This window comes from Wyeomyia smithii, chromosome 3, assembly GCF_029784165.1.
Source record: "Wyeomyia smithii strain HCP4-BCI-WySm-NY-G18 chromosome 3, ASM2978416v1, whole genome shotgun sequence".
Classification (NCBI taxonomy): Eukaryota; Metazoa; Arthropoda; class Insecta; order Diptera; family Culicidae; genus Wyeomyia; species Wyeomyia smithii.
In genome coordinates this window covers 48,893,991-48,906,646 of record NC_073696.1, presented here as the reverse complement: position 1 = coordinate 48,906,646, position 12,656 = coordinate 48,893,991, and the positions used below count along the sequence as shown (strand labels likewise).

Here is a 12,656-nt window from a genome sequence, read left to right as displayed (position 1 = left end):
AGTATTATTCGCTTATATATTGCAATTTTAATTTGTTTTATTTTCATTGACCTGCAGAAGTTGTTAAAAATAATAATTCTGGCAACAACGGTATGGAACGTTCAAAAAAATTTCGACGGGGATGACGGCCGTTACGAAAAGAAAAATAAGAAGCCAGCTATCGCGTCTTGTCTTAGGTTACACGGTATCCGAAAACGACGCATGTGCGTGTTCTCTGTTTTAAGTGTAGTTTACGTTTCTCCCTCCGAGCGTTATTGTATCGGAATACACCTTATGCTTTTATTTCATTTGACAACTTCGATTCTCTCAATTTTGTACCGCAATAATAAAAAAATGAGTAAAATTTTACCCATTATGGGATTCGGACTCTTACGGTGTAGTCAAAAAAATATTACTTCAGTGTTTCTGACATCCCTATTACTCCTGATGTTTTTTTTTCATAGCAACCGTTGACATTGTAGGTTTTCACAATAATTAATATTATAAATTAATATATTTTCGTTTTGCTTTTGAGCGAACTGATAAAAATTCGATAAAATCCGAATATTTCCGAAACAACAAGCAGATATCCGCCTCGGAACCTGCAATAAGCATTGATTCATTTTTCGCATCGGAAATCAGCATAGCAAGTGTTCGTTGTAGTGATTTATTCCACGAAGGGGAGCAGCTCCACGCTGCAGATTGCAATCAACTTTAAATGTGTCGTCACTACAAGATGTGAGAGAAGTTGGCCAAGCTGAACCATCCAAGCGTAGCGTCCCGAAGGTGTGTATGGAGTATTTCAGGACATATGACACCGCGTTCGAAAGTAAGTACATATACTGTGTAGCCACAATTAAAAGGTTAATATAGATCAATTTCTTTTAGGGATTGTTTTATTGTTTTTTTTTTGAATAGTTTGACCGCATCTCAGCTTAGCAACTGCCACAGCATTGGAGATGGGACGGGGAGCTGCTTAACGTTGGTGTTTCTTAGTGAAAAAATGTTCCGCTTCTCGCTCCCGACCATGTCACAACTGATGTCGTGTTATTCATTAGTCTTGCGGGAAGCGCTGCCGAAGCCTTTAGCGCAAGAACTGCCTATCCGCTGGCACGAAATCTGCGACTAGTGTTTACACTCATCTTACCGATTCCGAAGCTGTGTCTTGCTAGCAATAAGATTCATCGAGGCGCAGATCGATATCCAACAGCTGGAGGTGCTGCTAATTATAAATCTATGGCCTGCGTAACACAATAGCGTCGTTGCCGGTCTGCGCATTTGCTCCGAAACTTTAGGCATTGGCACGACTTGATTCATCTATAATAGGCAATAGAAAAGGTGCCACAAACCCATAAAGCTGTTTAAGTGCAACTCTCTACTGCTGCTGAGTGCGATATTTCGCGGAACACACAAGTAGCCTTGTTCATGGGAATCGGTCTGGTCTAGTATCAAGGTACCGCCGGACAGCACATAGCAGGAGTGCTATTGCAGGGAATAATGCGCCACCCGGAACCAGAAGTAGAACATTCCAACGAACATTAGCATTTTGTGTATTTGGTTGGCAAAGCAACTGATAACGGAAAAAAATTTAGCAGGCTGTGTAACCGAAAAGTCTGTATGATGTCGGATGGATAATTGAATGTCAGCAGCAGTTATTATATACACGGGACTACTTCTTTGACGGGAGCGACCGCACCGCAAGCGAAAAATATAATAAAACTTTGCGTAAGTAACGGTTATACCAATTATTTTATTACATAAAAGTGAATCTCTTCTGTTTTTTAGCACGCCACGATGTCCCGACCGAAGTCCGAGATAATTGCGTGCGTACCTACATTAACAAACTGCAAATGGGACAGCCAAGTTCAGTCAATGTGAGTACCGCGGGCCAAGTGATCGAAGGTTTTCTGTTTTCTTGGATTATCGGAAGCGATCACAGCAAGCATACTGCTTGTTTTTAACTGAAATTCCAACCGATAGCAGCGATAACCTCTATGATCCGTCCCTTAATGTGTTGGAATTTGAGCCGCGATGTCGATAGTGGCAAATTATGGCTGCCAATATCTATAACAAGGCGAACTTGTTGCCGGCGTAGGTGAAAGTCTATTTGGACGAGGAAGACTGCCCAAGCTAGGTCAAGTTTAGCTGTACACGGCCTGAAAGCTCCCTAACTAGAAGTGCGCAGAGGATTTCGGCAACATTGGAAAATAATAAATGCCAATAAAGTTAAATTTATTTTATTGATAAAACGATTTCTACAACCCAGATTTTGTCAATTTATCCGAATGCCTTGGTAGGTTCCTCATGACCGCTGTCCAACCGGTTCTGCGACAGGTCCACCGAACGCTGAAAAATAAAAACTAATTAGAAGATAATCTTATCCTGTCAAGAAACGATTTTCATTCGTAGGTAACCATGAAACAAACAACACCTTAGCGTTGTTGTTTGCTGCAGAAAAAAACCATAACGACCAACAAACAAAACGACGATTTTCAATCGTAGTACACTTGGCTATGCAAAACTTTATAACCATCAAAAGAGGATAAGGATAGGTTTTGGACGGACGCACTTCACATTCGCTCCGCAATGGGATGCTTTAGAACGTGTTGGCGAATGTTTAGGCGGACGTTCGCGGCATGTTGCTGTCCGTGCGGGGACCAGAGCTCCGAAATGTATGGAGTATCCGATTATCGGACGGAACAAATGAGCCAGCCAGCGTTTATCACTTCTGTGGAAGAAGAAATTGGTGAAACGTTGACGAATGGCGGTTGGTCCACAATAGCACTGACCGGATCGCTTGTGTCGCTGAACGGAACGCAGGGGCCAACAGTGTCCCTTGAAAGCCTATCCTTAGAGGAAACGTCAGATGATATCACAGTGGTGATAACTGACGTACAATGTCGCAACACCTGGCCAAGATGTAAAGCGAAGTCGAAACCGAGACTGTTGTACTTCGATAGGCCAGGGTTGCTGCGACGTACTCGCCGCATGAAAAATCTTTGCGGCGAGGAAGATGAATACGTGTTTTGGGTTTTAGTTATGGTTTTCTATTTTATTTGTGTAAGTTTTTTTTACATGTATCAAATAATATTATTATTAGTATTACTTTGTACAAATTATTGTTTTTTGTTGGAATTGTACATTTTTAGTTTATGTGTGTGTGGTATGTTTTTGTGTGTGTTTATGTTGTATATGTATTTATTTGTAGTATGTAAAAAATGAAAAATGTACGAATAATGGATGGCGGATAAAGTGAGGCGGATGGATGGATTATACGGATGAATGATGGATGAATAGTTGAGGATGTATGGCGAATGACGGAATGAAAAAAGCCTATCCTTATCCTCTTTTCCTGAGTGTTTGTGTGTGTATATGTTGTATGTTTGTAGTGAATGTGCTTTTTTATATACACACTTTTTTTTGCAGTGTGTGTATTAAAAAGATGGAATGAAAGTGTAAATGTTTTTTTTTTCATATACACACTTTCATTATATAGTGTGTTTATAAAAAAAGAAATGAAAGAACATGAGTGTATTTGCAGTAAGAGTTTGTTTAAATTAAATGAAAATTGAAAAATAGAAAGTGAATAGGTACATAGTGTGTAGGTATATGTTTGTTTGTTGTTTTTTTTTTTCATATACACACTTCCTTTATACAGTGTGTTTATGAAAAAGAGGAATGAATGAAACTGTATGTTTTGTAGCAAGAGTTTGTGTGTATGTGTGGTATGTTTGTAGTGAATGCTCTTTTTTATATACACACTTCTTTTACACAGTGTGTGTATTAAAAAGATGGAATGAAAGTGAGAATGTTTTTTTTTTCATATACACACTTCCTTTATATAGTGTGTTTATGAAAAAAGAAATGGAAGAAAATGAGTGTAATTGAAGAAATCAGTGTGTATGTATATGTTTGTTTGTTGTTTTTTTTTTTTTTCATATACACACTTCCTTTATACAGTGTGTTTATGAAAAAGAGGAATGAATGAAACTGTATGTTTTGTAGCAAGAGTTTGTGTGTATGTGTGGTATGTTTGTAGTGAATGCTCTTTTTTATATACACACTTCTTTTACACAGTGTGTGTGTTAAAAAGATGGAATGGAAGTGAGAATGTTTTTTTTCATATACACACTTCCTTTATATAGTGTGTTTATGAAAAAAGAAATGGAAGAAAATGAGTGTAATTGCAGTAAGAGTTTGTGCGTTTATGATGTATGTATGTGGTGAATGTGTTTTATACACATGCCCCCTTTGCAGTGTGTGTATTAAAAAATAGAACGGAAGAATGCGTGTGTGTGTTTGTTGAAGAATTATTATTTATTAGTTTTTTGAAATACGTATAAGGAAGAACTTAGAAATTTTGACTTTGAGACTAACAATAGACTTGAATTTTAAGCTGCAATATTAAAATTTTGAAATCCAAGTAATTTAAATTCGCAAAGTGAATAAAATTTTCAGAATTAAACAGAATTTAAAGACTAATGATAGTATATTGCATTTTCTTATTTTCTTATATAAGAAATAAGAAAATACATTTTGCAGTAAGAGATTAGAAATAAAAAAAAAAATAAGATTAGAATTAAGAAAATTGAGATGAAAAATAAGTTGTTTCAAATTATAAGTTAGAGATTAATAATGAGATATTGAGGATTAGAAATAAGACATAAAAAAAAAAAATTAGAAGTTTGAAGCGGATAATTTAGGATAAGATATGAGAGTTTATGGATTGAAAAAGAGAGGAAGAGAGTATTTTTTATTTATACTCTATACGCTAGAAATAGATTCGAATTTTGAAATAGAAAATATAAATCTGAAATGAAAAATCAAAAATTTGAAAAATGGAATATGGAATTCAAATTAAAAATTAGGAAATCAGTAATTAGGAATCGAAATTAGAAATTAGACTAGAATTTTAAATTTTTGGGTTGCAAATGAGTCCGCCTCCTCGTGGTGCAATCTGGGTAATGCTAAATGGACTCAATAAATTTATTATAACAGAACGATACAAAAAAACTAAGCTATGAAAAAATAAATTAAAATAAAATAAATTGCAAAAAAACAGACATAACTTTTTCGTTACATATTTCTTTAAGATATTTACAACAATTACAATTAAACATATTAGACCTTAATGTGCAATTAAATGAACTTAACAACCCGAGAGCCCCTTTTGACCATGGCTAACCAAAATCCATATGAGGTAATACCCTGATCGGCATCGGAACTTTGCCATCTGCGCGAGGTATTTTTAGTCCTCTGGCACTGGCGCATGTGGGTACTAGGAGGGCTAGATAAACTGAATATTATGCGGTGAACTAGCTCAACCTTATGTTGTTAATTGTAATTGTTGTAATCATCGCAAATAAGTATGCTCATGAATGTGAGACCTGCGACTGTTCTCGGACGTTTGGCTCATCCGGGTGCTGAAATCATGATTTATAAGTAAAAAAGATTTGCAAACAATGAAGAACGTATCGCCTTTTTTATCAAAAAAGCAATTACACCAAACGTAACAATAGCCAGAAGTAGAAATAGTGGGTTGTTATTGATAACCATTGATAAACAGCAAGCGAATAAACTGATGTATGCTAAAATTCCCGGAGACCAGAGAAAGTTCCAGGAAAAATCAGATCAGTGGGCCGACCTTTACCAACAGTCGCAATATAATTAGATGAATACTATAACATAGCTGACCTGACACTAACATGGCCAGAGCCGGATTTACGATTGTGGGGGCCCGGGGCCCAGTTTACAGTGGGGGGCCCAGAATAAAACAAACCCGTATTTTATCGTACGAGTTAAAAACACTTATTTCTCATTGAAAAGTTACCAAAAATTTGCTAGAATTTTTCTTACGAGTTTTTTTTTGCAGAGAACTTATTGATTGAATAATCAACATTCAGCTCCTTCAGAATATTGTACTCTCAACTTAACAATGCTAAGTTTGACAGCCTTTCACTCTTCATAGTCGTACGCAACCTATTTTCAATCAGTTTCATCTTCGATAAAGACCTTTCTCCAGTTGCGTTCGAGATCATTAGGCTCAAATAAATAAATGTATGCAACTGCTCGAAATCCGGAATTTTTTTCTTGATATCTGAAAAATAAAAACCTACCGCAATTCGAAAAAAATGCGATCCGCAAGCAAAAATTTGCACACAATTTGAGGAAGACTGCGCAAATATAAGGCTACGCTGGCAATAATCTACAGAACCTAGGAAAAAACTACACACTTCTGCAGGTCAATAAAATCTGCACACGGACTCTGAAAATCTGCATTTTGCAACGCAAATCTAGTATCCCTGATTCGGACAGGTTAACTTATTTTCGGAATCAACAGCAATGTATTAAAAAAACTTGTGGATTATCTTCTTTCCTGCTTGATCTCCCATGCGCGCTGGTTCGATTCAAATGGTGTGTTAATGTGTGTCATTCCAAGAGAATCGAAGGTGAAATCTTATGGATGTGGTTGTGATATTGGCGCTCGCGAAAAAATAACACTGAAGGAAAGTTTCAGATTGTAATGGTCTGTTCAAATTTTCTTACTGTAAATTGAACTTTTAATTGAATCTCATTTTTGATAGAGAAAAGAACTTTTTCTCGTTTTGTGGGGGCCCCAAAAATGTGGGGGCCCGGGCCCCCTGGGCCCCCCCTTAAATCCGGCTCTGATCTTTGTATTTTGTATCAGCCTGCGAGCGGATTGAAGATCAATGAACAGTTCTTCGTTCTTTTCGTTCCACATCCATTCGTGTGCGTACTCGGTGTTAGTCAACCCACAGATAACAGACATCCAAGCTAGAACAAAAAACTCCAGAAATCGTGTGTAAGATTTCAAACTCTTACTCGTTTGGAATGCTAACGACATCTTTCTGCAACTTGCGACTCTAACCAGTTTAGTGATGGCAGCGCTGGATTACAGTCAAAGCTGCCAGACGCAAGAACATTATCACAGGTTATAGAGTCGCTGTTTTTGCAATGATATAACACTGATTTTGTAAGGTGGGTGTATTTTTTCTCAAATCAACATTAAAACAAACATATTTATCGTAAATATAAGCTGGGAAGGAATAAAATTGTCGATTGTGTACAAATTACGACTGCTCGAAATTTCTATATTAAAAACCGCAACCCTTCTTATTGCGATAATATCGATAAAAACTGTAAAACTATCGATTTTATTAAATCGTTGACTACTAAGAGCAAGCGCACCGGTGAGTTGCCATTTGAGTTGCTATTTTCACAACGCTGGCCGTTGCTATTTTGGATAGCAACCGATTTTCGCACCGGTCGTTGCTAATGGGGATTACCAATTCCACTATTTCTTTTTCACACCGGCAGTTGCCAATTTCTGAAGACCGTCACTAGCCATCGTTGGCAAAATGTTTGTTTGTGATGAATTTTGCATATTTTTTGCGGATCTAGTAATAACCAACTTATCCGTCAGTCAATCGTTTCCGGAATGATCTACGTTCTTTCTACTTTATAAAATGTTCCCTCCATTTCACGTAACTTTGTTTTAACTTTGTTTCCGTTCTCCCAAGTTATCGATAACATAATTCTTTTGCAGATTTTTTTACTTGTGCGTACATAAATTTTTTCATCCTTATATGTTTATTTAAAGTAATTCCGTAAAACTGGGCACGTCCCGCAACGTTGGCTTAAATGACTATTCTACTGAAAGCTGGCGAACTGTCATTTTGTATTCTGTATATCATGCTGTCTCGGTTCCCACAGTTTGCTATTATTATTTGAAAATTTGCCGCCAAAAAGAACTTAAATATAGAACGTTTTCGATTATTTGATTGATTCTAGTGATGAAGAAAGTGATTTCGCAAAACAAATTTCCTTATACGCGATTAGGAAAATGTTTTTTGGAAAGATTCGGGGCGACTCTCAGCCAGTAAATAGCCAAATATTGACCGCCATACGGAGGAAGGTGCCATCCAGCGTTTTAACAACGGTCTATACCAATGACCATTTTCAACGCCGCCTTCGAACGCATCTTAGGTTGTTTTTGAAGATTGAAACAGCGGTAAAGGAGAAAAATGTTTTTTTTTTATACAACGACCGAACGAAACGGGAAAATAGTTGGTAATACTCCCGAGCAGATTTGCTTAAACCTACCAGGTTTATTCAATAATATTGGCCAAACTTGTGAGGATTTGAGCTTTCCGCATCGTGTAGGTTGCAGACCAAAATGCCAACCAAAATGGTCATCTCAATAAAAAAAACCTATACAAAATGTTTACTTGCCCGAAAAAACACCCTGTGCAAAATTTCAGCTCAATCGGAAATAAAATTAAGTAGTGGTTCAGGCCGACACTTGCGTCCTACGACGTGTTTAACAAGCGAGGCAAAACACTTCGTCTTCCGAGGCCGACCAATTGAGTCCGCATTCGAAACACTCATCATCTTCGTAATATTATTACGAACATTCACTATTGAGCACAAAAAAAAACAACAGTTTGACATTTCATCAAATAGCAACGATTCTGCTCGTTGCTAACGCGTTGCCAAATTTAATAACTCGCTACTACCCGAGGTGAGGATTGTTATTTCCCAAACCAACATAGCAACGCCCGGTGCGGCTGCCGCGTTATGGTGGGAGTTGCCAAACTAGCTTTAGAAACTTCAATTTAGCCACTGCTGGGCTTGCTCTAAGTGTTCTTAGCGCCACCATACTGCGTATTGTGACATGCAAAAAAACCGTTGAATCTTTTTACACATGGAGCAAAACTAGCTTGGATGTCTGTTATCTGTGGTCAACCCGTGTACCTGTGTATGGACTGTGGCAAGTTGATTTTTTGCATGCTTTTGCAGCTGGCTGGTGGATGGGTGACGGAAAATACAGGTTATGCATAGCAGAGCAGACATTTGGTGGCAGCTTGGTTTTGGGAGTTCCATTGCAGTTTTGCACGCCGCGGCCATGCGCTTGGCAAATCAGGTGTAAAGCTTTCACATGGCTCTCGCTTGCGGTGTCTGATAATTGGCTACACTGGTTGAAAACACAAATTATGTAGGAACGAAAAGAGCGAGTGAGCTGTTAAAAAGAGTAGTGAGCGGAACCGCTCTGATACGCTCAGTATAGTGAACCATTCTTCCCATCTCTAAAAAACTTGGCTCGTTAGAATAGCTATAAAAATCGTTGACAATGAGAGATGTGACAAATGTAACGTGGAAGGAAACGCTGAGCACCTGTATTGTAAATAGCGAACCTATACATTAGAGAAATGACAAGACACTCACCGTTAAGGCAACTGTCAACATCAAAACGGATAGCGGCAATGCAAAATTATACAGATCGCCCGTTTTGATGTTGACAGCTGCCTTAACGGTGAGTGTCTCGGCGTCTCTCTGGTGTATAGGCTGACTAATTGTAAAATAAGGCAATCCATTAGACAGTTGCGATCAGCTGATTTCAGTCTGTTTTCAACTTATGACAGTTTTATGTATGTTCGATCGGTCTCAACTTGGATGCAATCCGGATCCAGAAGCGTGAAAAACGAAATGTTATGCGATCGGTAGCTAGTATCGCGAGTGCCAATCCTAAATACAATAAAAATCATTTTTGATATTATAGCCGACATTAAAAAATTTCTGTTTTGGTCATGTTTTGGTTTTGCAGCTTGAAAAACAGCAACAATAACAAACGTACAAGCAAAGAAACGTCACCCGTGGATTGCCTTATGGGATAAACTCGCTATTATACGACAAAAATACTCTGTGGTGTGCAGATTTGCGACATTGACAAAAATACTAAAAAATGGAGCTGTTTGCACAAATCTTGAAGTGGCTGCTTCCAATTTCTTTGGTTCCTTTTCACTCAATTACGAACAATATTAGTTCTGTGCGCATTATCGTACAGACTGAAGGCAGGACGCCACAGAACCTAATAAAGGTCACAAAGAAAACATTGCCAACGTGGCATGGCATCACGCTGATTAAACTGATATACAGATAAAATTTAAACAACTATCTGAAAGCTCGAAGCAATGCGAGTCAACAAGTTGGGAAGTTAGATATCCTGTGTTCAAATTAAAATTAGTTACAGACTTACCTTCAGTTTGTAGTGTTGTAACGATTCCGATTTCCGCTTTTTCCACTTATTCCAGTGATTATACCTCAGCGAAACTGCGATCCAATTAACAATCCAAGAACTTTCTCTATATAGTAAACGGTTTGTTTAAGGTGAAACGGGACGTGGTCGCGATCAACTCGAATTTAGCAATCTCATTTTTTCTTGATTAATGAAGACTACGTACATGAAACTTTGATCAATTGTTTTCACAACTGAAGTAGCAATTTGAGTGCTGTTTATTTAGTGGAAGTCGAATTTTTTACGATCAAAATACAGAAGTAAAAAGAACTCTAACCTCAAAATTGTATAGGAAAAGGCCACAATCCCGTTTCACCTTAAAAAGGTATGAGTGTTGCTGTTTAGAAATAAGTATCCGCAGATAATTTGTTTGCTTAAGATTTTCGAGCGTTCCATCGCTCAATACCTTTATGGATGAATTGTACAAGGTAATAATCTACGCTATGCGCTGTTGATCATATTGTATCACAGGGAACAGCAGATCATGCAAGGTTCGATCGATCGATTGGCTCCTGAGATAACTTTATTACGACAAGCTATGATACGAAACAGGCAAAGCTCCGTTGCGAGACCCATGGAATCGAAATTCATTACATTCTGTGAAACGAATATTGAGACTATTAGACGAACCTATATGAAAAATGATTTCTAGTCTTACATGCATTAGGTTAGGAAAAATTTCGTAGTGCAAAAGGTCTGCAAAACTAACGTTTGAATAATGTCCTACTCAACCGAACAAATCAACTCATTTTCGTTGCGTTTCGCCAATAGGAGAAGCTTTTGTGCAACGTTCAAAATCCGCTGGGCCGTAGATGCTAGTAAACTTTTGACGTCAATTGTTCTCAAGTTGTACATGTCTGCATCTAAAGAATTTTTCTGTAAGCAAGATACACACAGATTAATTGTTATGCAATGAATATAAAAAAGGCTGCTTACTCTAAGATACTTCAATTATGCTTGTCGAAATAGATATGCCCGTAATTGGGAAACAAAATGCACACGTTCGACGTAGTTTTTTATTTCTGGTCCAGTGGGAGGCGAACAATTTTTTCCACCAGCAGATTTGGTATGTACCGTTCGGCAGTACCTTGATACAACTGACCGACTACCGTAAATGAAGCGACTTGGAGGTTCTGCGAAATATCACGAATCTTTAAACCAGTGAGACACATCATCGGAACTGGTAGGATTTGAGTTAGCTGTGACTGCAGTTTTCAACAAAGCTGGTTTCAAATAAGCGGAATTTTTCGTCGATCTGATCGATTGCAGTACCTTTGATTGCAGTGCAGTACCTCGTACACTTCTGCTTCATAGAAATTCAGGAGCTTGTTGCGGTTGCTTTCCAAAAATTGAGCGATCAAATGGTAAACCCTGTTGGTAGTTGTTTTATATCAGTTCGATTGAATTCACGTTTAATTAGCAAGTTACTCCTACTCCTCAAGGGAAGTTAAAATTAAATGCGAAACGAAAACCTCGAAAAAATATTACAAAGTCAACGGTTGCTATGAACAAAAAAAACATCCGCAGCAACAGTGATGTCAGCTAAGGAAGTGAATGCGTGTTAAATGCATGCAAACTCAAATTTAGTCAAAAAATCGCTAATTGAAACCTGAGAAACAGAAAAAGAGCTTTAGAATCACAAGCCGCATCCCGCATAATCAATAACCATAAACGGATGATAATCCATATGGTTTAACGATACCTCATACAGTCGGGACTATATCCCGAACTAGTTGTTAGGCACGTTTTATAGTTATTGATTATGCGGAATAAAAATACGTAAAAATAGAAAAGTCTTCGTTCTTCGTGATTTCCAAAATTGAACAACGCCGAGTCACAATGACTCTTGAATTCCATATTTATCATAAAGCCTGTAGTACACTCTTTGACCGAGCGTCAAATATTTGTCTCTTTTTGACAGATAAAAATTTGGTCAAAGATAATTATTTGTCACTCTCCGATTTTAACATGGGGCAAACACGGGCAAACAACAACCATGATGTCAAATAAATTTGAACATTATGTCAGAAGGTCAAATATTTGACCATTAGACAAAGAGTGTACTACAGGCTTAAGTTTTACTTATGGCTCAAAGGGAAAATTTGCAACTCGATAATTACGATTTAAATCTAAGGGCTATAAACAACTTTATTTGCATTTTCAGGCACCCGTCTACCTATATCATAACTCCTTGACAGTACATTATTGTCTGAGTGATATGAATGTGACAGATAAACGAGATAAACGATAAATATCGAAATATATCAATCAATATCGTATATTATTACCGAAATATTTCTCTTACAAAATAAAGTTGTCTAGCCCCTAGATGGTACGTCTTTTCACTTCACGTACTGATTTCACGAACTGACAGGTGTCACGGATCCTGCTGATGTTGATGTACGCCTTCTTAATCGACATGTTTGCTTTTAAAGTTGAGCCTTTTCATTTCGGGACCGTTTATATGAAACATAACGCGCTCATGGGTAGGGGGTAATCAGCGAAGTGTTACACTGCGTGTGGCAAACACGTAAAATTGAGTTACGTGGGGGTGGGTAGATATTGAAAATTGGCAAATTTC

General features: G+C 37.6%; 2 long non-coding RNA genes across 5 annotated transcripts; one reads left to right on the top strand and one right to left on the bottom strand.

Annotated features, from left to right (window-relative positions):
- Nucleotides 1-452: 452 nt before the first annotated feature.
- LOC129731837 (uncharacterized) lies at nucleotides 453-2,192 on the top strand. Of its 2 annotated transcripts, none has more exons than XR_008729096.1 (3): nucleotides 453-808; nucleotides 898-1,704; nucleotides 1,765-2,192. It is a non-coding gene; the product is annotated as an uncharacterized LOC129731837 (long non-coding RNA). The 2 variants fall into 2 exon arrangements; XR_008729095.1 differs by having other exon boundaries at nucleotides 868-1,704.
- Nucleotides 2,193-2,221: 29 nt separating this feature from the next.
- Nucleotides 2,222-11,616, bottom strand: LOC129731836 (uncharacterized). 3 transcript variants are annotated; one of them, XR_008729094.1, is made up of 5 exons: nucleotides 11,504-11,616; nucleotides 11,012-11,446; nucleotides 10,734-10,951; nucleotides 10,037-10,672; nucleotides 2,222-2,325 (listed from the first exon to the last, which is right to left on the bottom strand). It is a non-coding gene; the product is annotated as an uncharacterized LOC129731836 (long non-coding RNA). The 3 variants fall into 3 exon arrangements; XR_008729093.1 differs by having other exon boundaries at nucleotides 11,012-11,208; nucleotides 11,348-11,602; XR_008729092.1 differs by having other exon boundaries at nucleotides 11,012-11,602.
- Nucleotides 11,617-12,656: the final 1,040 nt, after the last annotated feature.